This window comes from Nothoprocta perdicaria, unplaced genomic scaffold (genome assembly GCF_003342845.1).
Source record: "Nothoprocta perdicaria isolate Ctin4 unplaced genomic scaffold, notPer1 scaffold_0, whole genome shotgun sequence".
In the NCBI taxonomy this organism is placed as follows: domain Eukaryota; kingdom Metazoa; phylum Chordata; class Aves; order Tinamiformes; family Tinamidae; genus Nothoprocta; species Nothoprocta perdicaria.
Window position 1 is genome coordinate 18426763 of NW_020454092.1, and position 16730 is coordinate 18443492.

The 16730-nt window shown below is 44.6% G+C and overlaps 1 long non-coding RNA gene across 1 annotated transcript; it reads right to left on the reverse strand.

Moving 5' to 3' along the window:
* Window positions 1-776: 776 nt before the first annotated feature.
* On the reverse strand, window positions 777-9364 carry LOC112953012. Its single transcript, XR_003250505.1, has 2 exons — window positions 9124-9364; window positions 777-1217 (listed from the first exon to the last, which is right to left on the reverse strand). It is a non-coding gene; the product is annotated as an uncharacterized LOC112953012 (long non-coding RNA).
* Between the last annotated feature and the right edge of the window lie 7366 nt (window positions 9365-16730).

Here is a 16730-nt window from a genome sequence, read left to right on the forward strand (position 1 = left end):
TAGATACTCAGTTGTGCRGTAAATGAAGAGCTAGGCACCCAAAACTGGGGTGGATGATAACAAGGAAAAGGACTACAAAAGCTGCCAGGGGAAACATCAAAGAAAAATGTTTCCCCTGAACCTACCTCATGTTATTCACAGTAACTGCAGGCTGTAGGGAACCAGTTTTATGAGGTTGTGCTTGAAGTCCAAAGCAGGTTGGTGCATTTTGGTGTTGAGTGGTTCCCGTAAATAGTCTTTTAAAATACAGCCAAATGAAGTCACAGTAGTGCCTGTCTTCTCCATGATAAACCTCAAGTTACAACACTTGGTGAGATGTGTAAGAAGTGAGTTTTAGGAGCTGCTTTAGCTCAAAGGCAATTTCTAGTCCTCCTCTCCCAGCTGTTGAAGCTGTCAGGGGCCAGAGGGAAGGAATGAGAGGGTATTACTCGAGCCACAGAGCATGACATTCCTTTGGCTTCTAGTAGTCCCCATTCCTAAAACTCTGTACCTGCTTCACACTGCGAKACTCTAATGCAAAACGCAGAAACTGTCCAGTTACACAGGGGCTCTGTGTGTTCCCTCTTTTTCTTCTGGTATCCAAAATCCATCCATGCAGCTTGCACTGTGGCACTAAATACTTCACTCAGCATTACCCAAAATATTTCTTTTCTACTGAAGATACCAAGTATCATCTTCCTACTAGCTGAATGTCTTCTCTGATAARGTCATTCCTTTACTTATTTGTCTACTGGCAATCCCATAATGAATGGGAGTTACACAAATGGGCATGATAAGCATCTTAATTGAAAGTCAGGTAGTAATAATTGTGCCAACTCAATCTCTGATGATTAAAAGGGACAATGTTCAAATTTGGAGGGGMTGAATAGCTACATAAGCTAAGAAGCCAGGGAAAAAAGAAAGAGAACTTCATCAAGTTTTAGAAAGCTTTATCAAGGTTCAGTAAAGGGGCTCCAGCTTTTGGGTTTTCATTAGAGGTTCCTTCCTGTAACTCGTGCAGAAGTAGTGGGAGGAACCTCCCACACAGCATCATTTCATTCAGCATGCAGTGGGGCTGAGTTCTTAGCCAGTAAGAGGAAGCAGGACGTTGTGGATTGGGAATGTTTCACATTGGCTCTGCGTGGTGTGAACACTCAGTGCCTGACACAGTGAGACTTCTGGGTTTGTCTCTCCCGTGCACGTAGTAACTGGCAGATGCAGAACATTCCAGCTGCTTCCTTAAAAAAATAAAGACACAATCATGAGTATCGTTTACTGGTTTTAAATGAAATACTTGATTCAGACTGAGATAGAGCTCTTTAAAGAGAATAATAGTGACTTTAGTAGATTATTATTCTATAAATGTGAACTCCTTGAGCTGTTTCTTAAACAGTTGACAGTTGACCTTTGAAGGACTTGAATGTCTTTCAGCCTCCCATATTTCTGTGCTTGCCAGTTTTAAGGACCATAAGACCTTTTATTATTGAAACCTAAGGTCTCTGAATCATCAATTGACCTTTAACTCTGCAGGACTTTGCTCAAAAGTTGGTATTTCTTGGAAATAACATGCCAGCACTTACCTAATACACAGATTCATAGCAATAGCATTCATAGTAACAGAATGGCTCTAAATACTTGCCTCAGGCTTCAGAATGCTCTCCAAGCTCCACTCCATTACATATATTTGTTCTGCTCCCTTGAGACTTCTCTGCCTCCTGTTTTACCTATTCATTACAACTAATGCAATCAATTCTGTATGTCTAGCATTGACTTCCTAAAGACAGGGAGGCCCCAAGGATGAGTCATGTAGCTTCTCTTCCATATGTGATATGGTCCCACCCAAGGGTCCTTGATGCTCCTGGACACTTGTTACCTGAACTAGCTGTACTGCTACCTCCACTTCTCTACACATCATGCTAAAAAGCACAGCCTAGGCCAGAGGTGGAGGCAGAGATTTGTTTTAGGATTGCACTACACACAACAACCCAAGCTAGTAGATTCTGCTTTTTATTTGGTGGTAATCCTCATCAATAGCTGCTAAATCATTTACAGAAGAAAAATAAATGGGAAGAAAAATTCACATTTATATTCCAGCTGTGCAAAGGGATCTTGGGTTTTCCCCCCATCGTCCCCTCCCAGCACTTGTCAGCGGTAGAAATTTGTAGTAATAAAAGCCAGACTTATTTCCAATGCAGGTGTTCCTAGAGTGATTGCAATCTTTCTGATTAACTGCATCTTCAAGAGAGCTCATCATTACAAGCAAGGCAGAAGTTATAAAAGAAGGTGCCCTCATAGCAGTGAGCTTGCAATTAAAATAATATTGTAGGCTCTGAGCCTCATGGGGCTGCAGGGCGAGCTTGGCATACATGAAGCGAGTGCTGAATGTGTCTTTATRGCACCCAGACCCTATAGCAGCATCAGGGCCTGGAAGAGATGAGACAGCTGATGCAGTTAGGTAGTGCTGACACCCAGCCTGGGACATTCAGCTGCATTACCAAGACATTAAGGGCCCTCTTTGAGCCCCTGCAGGCTGTGCTAAGTCACCTGCCTCATTAAGAAAAAGGCTGCAGAAAAGTTAAGCACTGATCTTGTGAAAATAGCATTTTCCTGGTTGCAAAGAGTCCCTAGAACAGCTTTGGAGACTGGCATCTCATTTCCTCACACAGAGGAGGCAGCAACATAATGTCTGGTGCATTATAAACCAAGTGGTCTCACCCTGTGCCTACAACAACAAAAGCTAATTGAGATGTGAATTGATTACACCAGRGCTCGTGACTAAGTCCACATTTTCTTCTAGCCTTGTAATTGAGATGCAAAATATCTGCAAGTAGCTGTTGTTCCAAGCTGCAGTTTAGTGAGAGCAGGATATATTTATACATGTAAAATGCGTTTGCTCTACCCTGTGTAGAGATTGTCRCAGTTTTTATGGCTGCAATCTGTGTTGTCACATGAAGGTGACTCATGGAGATGTGGAGTGAACCTCAGCTTTCCTCYGGCCATCACGGTCCTCCCTTCTGCTCACCATGGTTGCTGCTGGCAGCTCCTACAGGGACCAAGCCCTTTGGTCACACCTGGATATTGCTCCTCGCAGCAAGGTTTTGAAGTGAGAAGTTATTCCCATAGAATCAGGTGATTGCAATAGAGAATATTATGGATTTCATCCAAAACCTTTGTGAGGATTTGAACCCAGTAGTCCCTGTCCAAAACCCTGTYTTTGAAGTCCTCCATCATGCTCCATGGCTTAGAACCAAATGTTGCATGAACACGTGGCACAAAATTGCATGGGTCCTTCTCAACTAGTGGCATGACAGAACTTTGCATTTTGCATTATTACTTGCAGAGACACAACTGGAAGGAGCCCTTCAGTGAGATGCATCCATGAAGTAGATTAAAGATTGTTTTTGGAGGAGATCCAGTTGTAGAAAGAAACTTTGCCARATCAGCTTAGGGAAAAAGGTGACCAAGATGTTTAAACAGAAAAACTGTTCAGCCATCTATGCAGCTGGCTCAGCCAGAGAAACGGTCATTCCTAGGTAATTTGAAGCAAATATATATATATGTATATATGCTGACATATACTGCACAATCCTTCTAGCTGTCACCATTGCTCTCACTGAGAGGTCTGAAATCCAAGGGTATTAGGAAGGAGGACTCAAGTCTAGAAATTCAGTTCCCTTCTTCCTCCCAGGCTAATCTCCCCTTTGCTCACAAGAATCTTTGGCTTTGGATATTGCTGCACTCTTGTTTGTGCAAGAGGAGATTCTTTCCCATCCCCTGATGGGCTGCCTCGGTTCTTTGCCTTCAAAAGCCAAGCCAGATATCCCTTGCCTCATCACGTGCCATGGAAAAAGAAGAGCCTCTAGGTTTGATGAACCTAGTTGTGAAATCCACAGGTGGGGCTTCATCAACAGGCAAACATCAGCACAGACCCACAGCATGTCCTTGTGAGCAAAACACTTCAAATGCCCCATTCTGCATTCATTTGCCTTGTGGGACCTGGCCCTGGCAGCAAGGTTTGTGTTTGGTTTGGGAAGGAAAAGGAGAGGAAAAAATCTGGGCCCTTGGAAGCACTTGCCTGTGCACCAGCCTGTCACTACGGGAGCGCAGCGGGACGTGGCTGCTCAGGATCTGGCTTTCCCAAACAGGGGTAACCGGAGGGTTACACTGAGCCCCAAGTGCTTGTTCTTCCACCATGCCCTGCACTCCTCACCCTCCAGAATTTATGGTCATCCAGTCACATGTTAAAAAGATTATTGGAAAAATATGTAAATGAAACTTAATAAGTATAGCAGAGTGGTGTAAAAGCAGACTTCTTAGCAACAGGATCCAAGGCTCTGCACATGCTACATTTCTCTTGCTGGAAACACCATCAAAGAGCTTTCCAGGGCTGCAAGGCCCAGATGGATTTTACATTTCTAGGCACCAGCTCTGAGCCAAACCCGAATTCACAGGTGAAGGCACAAGGGGGTGCCTCAGTTGCACGATTGAATCCCTCATGGCAGAATGAGGATCTGGGTCCCAGGAGAAGTGCAGGTCTCCTCTAAAAGGTGGTTTACAAGAGGAGTTTGCTTCAGCCTCCTGCCTTTTTGATAAGGCCAAAAAACAGGTCAACAGAGCTCAGCTTCTGCAGAGGGGATGCRATGAAGCTGCTCCTTTAGGTGGAACAGACCCGTTGCAGCTCCTTCTTCCTCCAGCCCCATTGCAGTGTTTTCTTTCCAGGGGCAACATTGCTGTTTGACAACAGTCCACAGCACAGTGCTCCAACYTTGTTCTTTTCTCCCATTGCTGGCAAAGAAGTTTGAGACATAAATAGTAGGAGAGCAGGACCATGAGGATACATTGCCTGCCYGAGCCATGCAGGTGGTGCAAGCAACAGGACTGAGGGCAAAGGGTGGATCTCACCTGCCCTTGGCTCCCTGCCTTCCCCATGCAGGCTGTGCTTTCCTGAGAGCAGTCGTCTTTCTGTGCCACTGGCAGAGGGAACTGGATCTTTGGGTATATTCAGGCACTTGGCGGGGGGGGAGGGGGGGGGAACTGCTAGATTGGCAAAATGTGGAAGTGAATAATATTTAAACAGCAGACACTTGAGCACACTTGACCTAATGCTGAGTGTGGGCTGCAGAGCCAACTTGAATTCCCGAACAGAGGCTGCCAGGAACCTGGCTGGCTCCTGCACCAGGGGCACCACTACCCTCCCTGCCTGGTGCCACGGGCACTTGCCCACGGACTGCCCAAACACCAGTGCCCTCTGCATCAGGAACGGGGCGCTGGGAGCTGCTGCTGCAGGTAACAGAGCAGGCAAAGAGCGACCGGRGGAGACGAGGCAGGGCTGCCGACAGCACTGCGCGTGGGCACGCCAGGAATTCTGCTCTGCACGTTTGTCCACTTGAACGGGAACCTGATGGGTGTTTTCAAGTCACCTGAAATCTGCTCTTTGGAAACCTCAAACTGAGACCACCTTAAAACACACACACCCTCAAACAATAACAACAAAACCAGCATGCAACAGAAGGCTGAAGGGAGGAAGGCTGAACAGAGGCACCACCACAGTCTCTCCTGGCAACCCATCCTTTCCAAGCCTGCTGCTCGCCACGCTCACATGGGGCACTTCATCGAACATTTCCTGACTATTTGCCCAGGATTCCATAAACGCTCTGCAAATAGCAGGATCCCACCTGCCGCTTTGATCCATCTGGCTGCAGCGCRTTGGGGCACACGCCAGAGGCTGATGGAGTCCCCTGGGACACGCTCCGTGTGCCAGGCCCTCCAAAGGGTCCAGCTGATGAAGGATAGCACTAACATTGAGCAGCTCTCCTGGCACATTCTCCAGGCRTCCCTCCCAGCAGCCTGCCTGCCTTCTAGGAGATAACCCAGCACAACAGCACATTACCTCATTAAGAAAGCGAGCTCTAATTGGAAACAGACAGGGCATCACCTCCCTTGTRTTCACTTGAGGGTCCACCCTGCCATTTAAATTCCTCTTTGGAAGATTAATGTCTATACACTGAAGAGTGACGTTCTCAAGTGCAGTGTTGGATGGGATGACAGCGAGCAGCAGCAATTCAGCTGGGGTTACRGGGCCTTCACACATTCATGCTGCACTCCAGAGGGTTTTGTGCAGGGGAATCACAGAGATACCAGCTTAGAACAAAGGGTTGATTTAGTCCCACACCTGTATTAATATCACCCAGGCCTATCATTTAGTATATGYCTGTGCCAGAGAACTGCACTCATTCAGAAGCATCAAGAGCCACTCACAGGACATCCACGGCAGAGTCCTCTGCCACATCCCATCTCCTTCCCTCCTCRCTTCCTCCCACTACTGGGTTTCAAAGTAGAGGAAGGCTGGGCAAGGGATGAATGTTGCTGGCCCCTRCATGAATGGAAAGGGAAGGGAAAAAATGAATCATATCCATGAACTCACAGCTCAGTTTTCATGGCACTCTTCTCTTTCCTGATGACTCTATGGTTTATTTTAAACCAAAAGTCTTAGGTTCAAGAATGACTTAATTTGGAATAATTTGAAGCAAGCCAGTAGCATCATTTAAGTCACTTAGTATTTATTTAGTCTTTTCCTCTCCTTTTATTCCTACAGAATAGTTGGCCTAGAGCTCTGTCATAATCTGTATAGAATTYGCATCATAGGAGCAGCCCGATACAGGGGATGACTTCTCAGCTTCAGGATTTTATTGCCACCACCTGATAATTCTAACCCCCCTGTACTGCAAGCACTGGTTCTACCCAGTTACTCAAAACAACTATGACAAGTTATGATTTCTGTGTTAAATGGCCATGATTTTTCATTGATACCATTGTCTGTGAAGCCATGAAAAACTTGCTTAGCAGCCAGCTACACTGAAACACCTATACAGAACAAAATACATGTTTTGAGTTCTCAGAGACAAGCTAAACAGTAAAGTGCAGTTGCTTCTGGTAGAAAAGGCCTCCTGAGAGGTTRGGAAAGGGATGCACGACGGACGGAAACGTGCTCAGCCATCTCGTGGGTACAGCCTGGCCTTCAGCTCTCAATGCTTCCTTTCAGTGAAGGCTTTTCTGCAGCCCTCCCTATCCCTCTTCCTTCCCAGACGTCCTCTGAAGAGGCACCTCAACAGGCCACTGAACTTAACCTGTCTCCAGCTGTGACCTAAAGAACAGCCACCTAATGACAGGGAAGCACAAGCAATAAATTCAGGCCACGGTCCTGCAAGCTGGATTTGCTAGCACTTTGTGAAGAGTGCTAGCTATGCCTGAAGGGAAGATGGGGCTACAGAGCTGCTGTTCAAGAGTCCATCTAAAGCAAAACATCAAGAGCCACTCAATATAATCTGGAGCTTAATCGCACATTTAGTGGAAACAGGTAACCTGAAAGATAGCAAGTAGTTTGCTGTACATGTTTCTCCCCTAGCAAATGTTTGGCCCARAACCTATGCAAGGGAATTGCGATTTCAAACTGAGATACTACATTTGGCTCACCTTAATGTGCATGTGGGGACATAAGAATGGGTCTTGCTGGAAAGAGTCAGTTTGAATGCTTGCCCAAATATCAGTCCCCAGTGGGAAGGTTCAAGAATGATCAGGTGCAATCAAAGAAAATTTCTTTTTTCTACACTCCTTAATTTCCTGGTTGCAATATCCAAAGTGAGATTAGCAAGTTCTCCAAGCACATCTGTATCCTAGCAAGGCCCAGAAAATCAGGAAGTTGTGGAAGAATATGAGGAGAACCTGTTATCAGCTGCAGACCATCAGTCTAGTTAAGCAGGGTCCCTCTCAGAGGAGGGCAGAGAGGCTTAGCAAAGCCACATTASAGCTGGTTTTGTCAGTACTTATGGCACAATTTCGCTGGGTTCTCAAGACCACGTGGGGCTGTAAGGGCTGCTCCTACATCACCATTAATGGTGGTCAGACTTGCAGAGAAGTTCAGTCAACTCATTAAGCCTTCTCCCTTCTGCAGATATGATCAGAAACAATTCACAATGCTCTAAAGGGTTACGGGCTTTGAAAAAACCAAACCCGGGCAATAAATGACTCTTGCAGAGTATTCTAAAACTGAAATATTCATAAAAGAGGAAATCCTAAAATCCACTATTCACACATGTTAATAACAGAGTGGAAATGGCTTTTAAAAACGACTCAAGCTCCGTCTATGCTGCATCCTGTTTAATAGCTCCTGAAGAGATGTAAGTTTGGAAGCAGAGCWATGCAGACTTCTCTCCTTTAGGAAGACTCACAGCTCTTCCCAAGGCAGCACCACTTGACCTGCCTCAGAGTCCCTGTTCACCCTCTGCTTAATGCTTATTTTCTACCTCCCTCAGATAATAGATAATTCTCTGGGTTGAACAGATTAATCTGCATCAAAGGCAGACTGTGAACCAGGGCAGTGTTCTCATCCTCATTGAGGTACAAGGAACAGCAGTGCCACCACAGATCAGGCTGCTTGCAGGAGTGGAAATTGCTGGTGTAAAGGATCAATCTTAATGATCTCAGCAATGTATTCAGGTAGATGGTTTATTTCGCATGCACACATCTTATGTTATACTTCTGCCCCTCAAAAAAGCCATCTCTTTTCCAAATTCATCTTGTTTTGCTAATAAGCTCTTGCTCCTCTCTTCCATCCTGCCATCACACTGTGATCACATAAACTCTAGTCATCATATAGCAATTCCTAAAACATTGTATTTTCCCTTCCAGAACCAGTTCATCTTCTGGCACTCAGCCACCTTCATGCTGAAGTACAACACAAGGCATTTTTTCTTCATTGCTCATTAGTTCCTCTGGTAGATAAGGCCGTTTTTTTCCTCAGTAGCTTAATGCAGCACCAGATGCCACTCCTTCAGTGCACTGTGTTTCAAGCTAATTGCTTACAGCTCCTTGCTGTGTTACAGGTAGGATACTTACTACGCTTGCAGGAAGCCTGTAAGACTCCTGAATTAGGACTTTGCTTTCATCTAATATAACAGATTGATTCACTGAACCRATCTTCCCCAAGGAAGGCTAGGACATTTGCACCACACTCTTGGCTTAGAGTCTTCATACAGTTAACCCAGGCCCTTRCTTTCATTCTCAGATCATTGCAGTAGAAGAGACTCCATAAACTGTCCCAACAGATCCACAATTTCAGAAGAGCCACAGCTCAAAACACCTTACCTGCACATGACCTTTATGCTAAAGATCACATTTCAGAAGCATCTAATGCAGTAGTCTTCAAGAAGCTGGTACAGAGCATTTCCTTACACACAGGCTGGTGCAATCAGAAGCCAAGGAATGAAACGGAGCAAACGCAACCCAACTGAAATGCTTCCTGAGAGCAGAACAAGATAGACTCTGGCAAGTCAATAGCAGGTGGCAAGTTGTCTTATTTAGGGCTACCCTCCCAACCCAGGYGTTGGGCAGATCTAACTTTTCAATGTACTAGGAGACACTCTTTTTGTAGTCCTATTTACTTCACTCATCAGGGTAATTGGTTTCAGCTGAAATCAGCCACAATCCTTCATGCCTCCCTCTTGGCAGACCACGCAGACACCTGCAGTAACCAGGCAGGCCTTTTAAGCTCATGTTAATAGATTTGGCTGGCAAGCTCCAAGCTTCCAGGAATGCTGTATTAGCAAGACCTCTACAAGYCCTTTTCCCTTGTAAAGGGAGGAAATCTCCCAAAGGAGAGAAATCTCTTTTGAACCTCTGACACCTCACAGTAATACCTGTCATATTGCTTGAAATCACACGAATGTCCATTGCCTTGGCCTACAGTGTTGTGCTGAGTTACTTCAGCTCTGCCAGCATCTGACAGGCAGAATAACCTCCTGTACCTGCACATAACACTGATGCAGATACTGCTCCTTCCAGCTTAAAGCTCATTTAAATGTAGCCAGATATTTTTGTTAACTTCTTGTCCTGCAAGCTGAAGTCTTTAAAACATGTAAGGCTTCCAGAGCTGAGCCTAGCATATTCTTTCTCAAGCCCTGGAAAATGAGAATTAAGCAAGTTCCCTGCTGAGAGTCATTACAAAACCAGAAGCAGTTCACAACAGACTGAATTAATTCCCTTGGGATGTGGTAAAGCCCATCTTCCACCCTGCTCAGGCCTCATTCAGGATATTCAGACTTGTCTTGGCATTAACCGATGCATTTCTTAAGAGTTTTAAGAAAAACCTTTTCCAGAAGAAGACAGGTCAAAGTGTTGCTATCTCGACCCTGCAATAGAATCAATATTCAAAAAAGTTGGGGAAGTTTGATGGTTAATTTGAGTTTCTAGCTCTGTTGCAGGCAGGATTTGACACAGCTGGGCCTGGTTAAATAAGAAACTTGAAACTGATACACCAGCACAGGCCTAAACATTAGCCTGGGCTAATGACAAGAGATCTCTCTCCTCTCAGCACCAAAGGTAACAGTCAAAATAGTCTTGGATGGCTCTTACTCACTGCCAAATCTGAGCTGTTTCAAGCTATACTGTGAAAATCCCCTTTGCATCAACAACCACGATTTTAACCTGCAGCAAGTAAATCGGGCAGGGCTCCTGACCGTAGTTTCCCTCTGGTGCTCAGACTCCCAGTTTTATCTCTGACTTTTCAATTCCCACAATTCCCTTCCAAGCGSGAGAGAACTATTAAATTTCCCCACAAGCTTCCAGAACATAAACACGGCACTAACCTTCAGATAGAAGAATTAATTTGCCCAAGAAAGCTTTGCTAGGGAATGAATCAATTCCTTACTGTAGAATGAGAGTTTAGCCACATAAACTCACTTTGGGGCCTGTAGAACAGGATATGAACAAGAACGAAACGTTAAAAATATGAGTTGAGAATAAAAGCTCTCCCTAAATCTCCCTTATTGTATAAGCTGCTATGAATTAAAGCCCTTTCAGGCTGAATTTTAGTCATCAACCTAATTATTTAGGAACATTTTCCAGACCAGTGTTTTTTACAAGTATTTTAACAACCTGCAAATCAGGAAACTGTAAATCAGGGAAATGCACTGAAATCAGCCATCACAAGGCAGGAGGCCCCCGGCTTAGCCCCTGGCACCGCAAATGAAACGACAGCCGTTTCTGCCCTTGCTGGCAAGGGCTGAGGCCTCTTGCTGGAGACGCCTGAGCTAAAAGCCACCAGAGCCGGGGCCTTGAGTGGCAGGGGGCGTTTGGTGACACTCAGGTCCCCTTCTTGCTGCTGGAGAGGGGCACAGCAGCACCCGGGGTTTGGCATCCTCTCCTCCGGGCGGAACAAACCGAGAACCAAAAACCCTTTGCAAACACCTGCTTTTCCCCAGAGCGAATGAGTTCAGCTGCACTCACTGCATGTGCTGAGCTTGAACAAATGAATTGGCTGTGGGAAGAGAAAACTGAAGTGTTGCGCTATAAGGTGACAGCTGTGTGGTCTGCAGAGCACCCCGTCACCAGCCAGGAGCCCCAGCAGAATGCAGGGCATGGAGAATCCTATTTCATGTTACAGACATAATCTTCATTTTTTGCTTTTTCATAGCCAATTGAGACAGTTTATTCTCCCGAATTCAGGTCTGGAAAACATTTTCAGTTCTGTTTTTGCAGGCATGGTTAAATGTCTGCCCTCAGTTTTAGTGGTGAGCAATCTGTTCAAAAGGCAGATGATGCCTAACCTTTGGTAAAAGATTCATGTACCAGAAACCGAAAAGAAGAGATCCCATCTGTCYTATTCTCATGATACAGCGGAAAAATGAAGCCAGTGAGGTCCCTGTGCTATTCTGTCTGGAGCAAAGTGGCAAGATTAATAGCTTTCCTAGCAGTAAGTGACAGCACATAGAAGCTTAGGCTCAGGGGCTGCATTACAGGCCTCCAACTCCTTGTGTCATCACAAACATGACAATTACTGTTGACTAAAAGACATCATGGGTCTGAGCACTCTGTTCCAAGAKATTCAATACTTCTGACAAGCAAAACCCAAAGATATTTTTGAAGATATTTTCAAAGCTATTTGTGCAGAGCACCAGCTTCCTAAGGCTAAGGCCTAGTATCTAAAAGCAGCTCTTGAGATCTTGTCCCTAAGCTTAACTCCTGACTTCTGAGCTTCAGTTTCACCATGTGCAGAGAACCTAGAGCCTTCCCCAGCCACCTGGAGAAGTGCTTCTGTTTGTGGTGAGCTGAAATTTCAGAGAATTAATGCAGAATTAATGTTTAGGGTAAGACAGCAACCAGAAAAATAGCTGTGCCAGAGACATTAAGATTTGCTACAGGTATTTTAACTAGCAAGGAAAACAGCAGCATGATACAGCTGAGGCATTTGCTAAAGCAAGACAAGCAAGGAACTTACAGATCCRTACAGTGATGCAAGATGTAAAGATGCGGCCTGCCTACATATGGCTAAGGAATCTGGTAAAGCAAGACAAACAGGGAGCCTATAGACCACCTCCACAGTGGCGCAAGACATAAAGAAGCAGAAGGCCTTTTGCAAGGAAGGAGAGGTGACTGCTGCTGTGGTACCTCCCTCAGGSTGGCGTTCAAACTTTTCCTTTGAGATAGCAACTAAAATTCCCACATGACTGAGGTCTAAAAGCACTAAGAAAACACTAAATTTTACAGTGAGATGTATAGGTCTAGTGAGACTTAAGGAGATGGCTTTTTCACCAGCTTGCAGCCCTCAAGTGTCTCAAATACAACACAGATCACATCCTGTGGGAAGAAGGGGAGAGCACGTTACACTCCAGAGCCAACCTTCCCTCCTGCAAACAGAGCCTTTTCCTCAATGGCCTGCCGAGCTGTAGCCACTGAGCAGGTCTGCAGGTACTGCCCAGGATGCTCTTAGGCAGTGCAGTCTAAGGCAAAGATGCTTTTAATAAGTAAAAGGATTTCTTTACAGAWAATACATGCCTTAAAAAAAACCCCAAACAACAACCAACTGAGAATAAAACAGCAAAGGAAAGCAGAAAAAAACGTATTTTATTTCCTTCATGGCTCGTACTTACGCAAGACATCAAAACAGGTTTTTCCCCCCAAAAAGAGCAAAGCCCTGCAGAGCCACTGCTCCCATTCACCCTTGGCCGTGAGCACACGTGGGGAATGTCTAAAAGATGAGTTCCATGAGCAAAGAGACTGAGATAGAGAAAGGAGGAGAGGAAAAGCAAAAGAATAGGCTCTATGAGTCTTATTCATTTTTGAATAATATTATCCCTTGTAAGAGCCTGAGAAGAGTTTTTCTATTGTTTCTGAGGGGCTTTGTGGTTTTTCTTATTCTATCTCTGGAGTTTCCCTTTGGCTTTGCAAGTTTCTAGGCTAGCACAGAATAGGTTAGTGTTCCTACAACTAGATGGTGGCTCTCTCCACTGAATTTCCTTCTGTGAGGAAAAAAGTAGTAGGGTTACCAGGAGGGCTGGCGGCAATTTCTTAAACACTCTTTTGAAGGGAAGCAAAAAATCATAGCAAATAACCCATACAAAGCCATTCAGTGGCCTCATCTCCTTGTGCAGGCAGTCAGAAGTGCTGGCAGCTGCCACGAGGAGCTGAAAAAAAAAGTCATCTTTATACTCCAGGCATCTTGAAATCAAATAATATGTGCACACAAAAGGTTTTCATTTTGGAGCTATTGTGCCTGGCCTGTTTTGGAGGAGGGGAGAAAGAGACCTATTGTCTCTTGAAAAGCAAAACAGTGGCCTGGTTTTAGTTCTGCAGGAATGGAAGGGGCTGTGTGCTATTAGCTGACAGCAAAGACATCCTCTTTGCAGGGCTTGCTCACTGCTCCACTTAGTTTGCAGTTGGCAACTGCCAAATCCCCACAGGGTAAGAGGCCTTGCACTCCAGCTGTTGGAGAAGTCCTATCCCCCACTGCTCAGCATGATAGCAGAGTAATAAACACATCATTTCTAATAGGAAAATGATGCTTGCAGAAACAAATGGAGACTGGCTAGCTCACCGGGGAGGGGGCTGTGGGAAGGACAAAGGCATCCTGAGCAAGCTGGGGATGGGGCCCTTCTGCCAGAACCGGAGCGTCACCGAGTCCCTCACATCCAGCAGCTTCCCAGCATTTGCAGTGGTTATCTCCATCCTGTTAGACTTCTGAGTGACCCTGCAATTCTTTATTAAGTGAATCTTTAGGAGCTTTCTAGGGGAAAATACTTACGTTTTCAGGGAATGACCGTAAGTTTTCTCAATGCCTCCCTTTTGTCTTTGACGTCTTTTTTTTAATTCTTATTTTTTTTTTTTTATTCAGAAGCAATTATTACCCCCATCCCAGGGCTGTGAGCACAAAGTATCCAGACTATTTGAGATCTATGTTTGTCAAAATTTTTACACTGCTCAGAACTGTGAATACAGAACAGTTGAATGACACCTTTATAAGTCAGATTTTCATCATACCATCTTGGGCAGGTGCTCCCAAAATGTATACAGGAAAGACTGTACTGATACTGTAAACTCTGTAGTTATTTCACCACGGCTTATCTTGTTCACCTTATTTGGAGCAGTTCTCTCCTGGGTACAAAGCCATGGATTTGACAGGGTAAGAATTCTACTACAGGGGAGAAAATATGTTTGTTGCGTGTGTTTAGTCCCCAAACTTGAGGTGCTAACGCTAACACAAGCTCTTTCCAGCTGCTTTCCTTACTTAGCTGGTCTCCAGGAGTTGCTTAACATCCATATATTTCATCACTTCGGCCTTGGAATAACAACCTATGCAATAGGCTTCTTTACCCCTATCTGTCCAGGAAGTCCCTTTGTGGAGAATTGCTCTTGGCAGAAGAAGTATCAGCGCAGCTCATGCCGATGAGATCACTTCAGGCTGCCTTTGGTGGAATCCCATGCTGCCTTTTTGCAGGAGGGGGAAAAATTGCACCCACTGCCATTCCTGCTATGTTTATACAAAGAGATTAGATAATTCGGTATCAGTATCTTGATTAAAAGAAAGGAAATCTTCAAGGGGCCTTGCCAGTTCTCCTTTAGCTAAAATGCATAATGGAAAGTCCCTGTTCTGGAGGTCTTTCATAAGCTAACAAAGTGGGGGAACTTTAGATTTAAAGTGTTTTGGAGACTGCAGTTCCCTCTTGCAGCTGGCACCCAGTGATAAATCCATGGGCAAGGTGATGCCACCAAGTTATTCACACTAGTTTGTGACTTTGACTGCTCAGATGCATGAAATATCAAAAGCATTTTAAATATCTGAAAGATGTTGCCTCGGGTATAAGGAAACACAGATATTGACCCCCTCTGTTTGAGTTCAGTTGGTTTCGATGGGAAATTTTAAGCTGAATATCAGCAACAGGTTGGACTTACTAAGTATGTAAGCACGTGGTGCCTTTTTCCAAATGAGGTTCTTAGAAGTCCTCTTCTTTGAAGCACCGGGACAGGGAAAATAATCTGTACAGAGGTGAAATAAACTGTAGGACTTTGTATGCTTTTCATCAGTCAGCACATGATCCTGCCAAAAAAGGTGGACAGATTGAAAGCTAATATTGGTAGTAGGGACTTCTCATGAGTACCAGGATAGAACTTCTTTCTCTGAAGAACTTCCCTATGAAGCCATTGGAATTGGCCTAGAAAGAAATGCAGGTTCAGCAGTGTGCATTAAAGGATTTAATGTGGCACTGAAAGGAACTGGGCTGTTGCATTCAGCTAAGCACGATGCTATGGGCTTGCACTCACTGCTCTGTGCGTTGCTGTCTCTACACCCAGGTTCTTGTACAAAGAGGTTGGAAACTGAAGCAAAACTGTGTGTGAGAGTTTCACTTAAGTGGCACAAAGTAATCTTGGTGGATCTGTGACATTTGAGGAGAATGATGTGAAAATATCTTTGGCAAGATTATGTTTGTCCCCTACTGGCCTTCGACTGTTTCTTATGCAAAAATGTTTTGAATTTTGGATCAAACCTGTTCCACTTCAGATTATTCCTAAGATGGCATGAAGAAATGCTTGACATCAAAATCCTTGAAGATGCCTTAGAGATTTCCTACCTAGGCACCTGCAGTCGTGATGTTCTGAAAGGTGCTACCGTGATGGCAAGAGTAATACTGGTAGTAGTGATGGGGCCAGAAAAATCTTCTAGCTGGCATATGCTGAAGCATAAAAAGCAAATAATGCTTAGCTAAATACTAAAGAAATCTGTATAAGCAAATGGTTAAGAGCACCAGAAGAACATTTGTAAGCTCAGGTTGGCGCCGATGTCAGTCAATCTGAAACTATGTCCATTATTCAAAGGAAATTATTATATCTGGAAAGTCTTGACTGCTGCTCAGAGCAAAACATCGTAGGAATGATCCTGAAAACCAGCAGAATATAATGGGTGAATCCATAAGCCAAGGCAGAATTCCTGAGATATTCAAAAAACGCAGGTGTTGTTGACATGGGTGGCGCACAGATTTGAGGTTTTAGAAACTTATTGATACCAAAAGAGATATTTTTAGAGAAATAATAGAGTCTTATTGTCATTTATGCCACTGAAGACACTAAGTGTCATTGCAGATGGAACTCAGGGCCACGCAGAAATAAATGTCTGCAGAATGAGAAGCCTCCTTCTGCTGGCAACTACAGTAAAGCGGAAGGACTAGTTAGATGGTGCAGCAGATAATAAAACCCAGTATGTTTGACAGGAGTATTAATAACATGAATGCATTTTACAAGAATATCCATATGTGGAGGAGAGAGGGAGCATGATTAAGGACAAAAGTGGCAATTATGGCGTAGCTATAAAAAGATAGAGAAAAAAATGTGATCTCTTTAATAGTGACGTGGAGAAAAGGAGATACTGGCTCCAATCCAGACAGCTCAGCTGTTCCGGAGAAATGCTGCAGATTGAGGCTCTT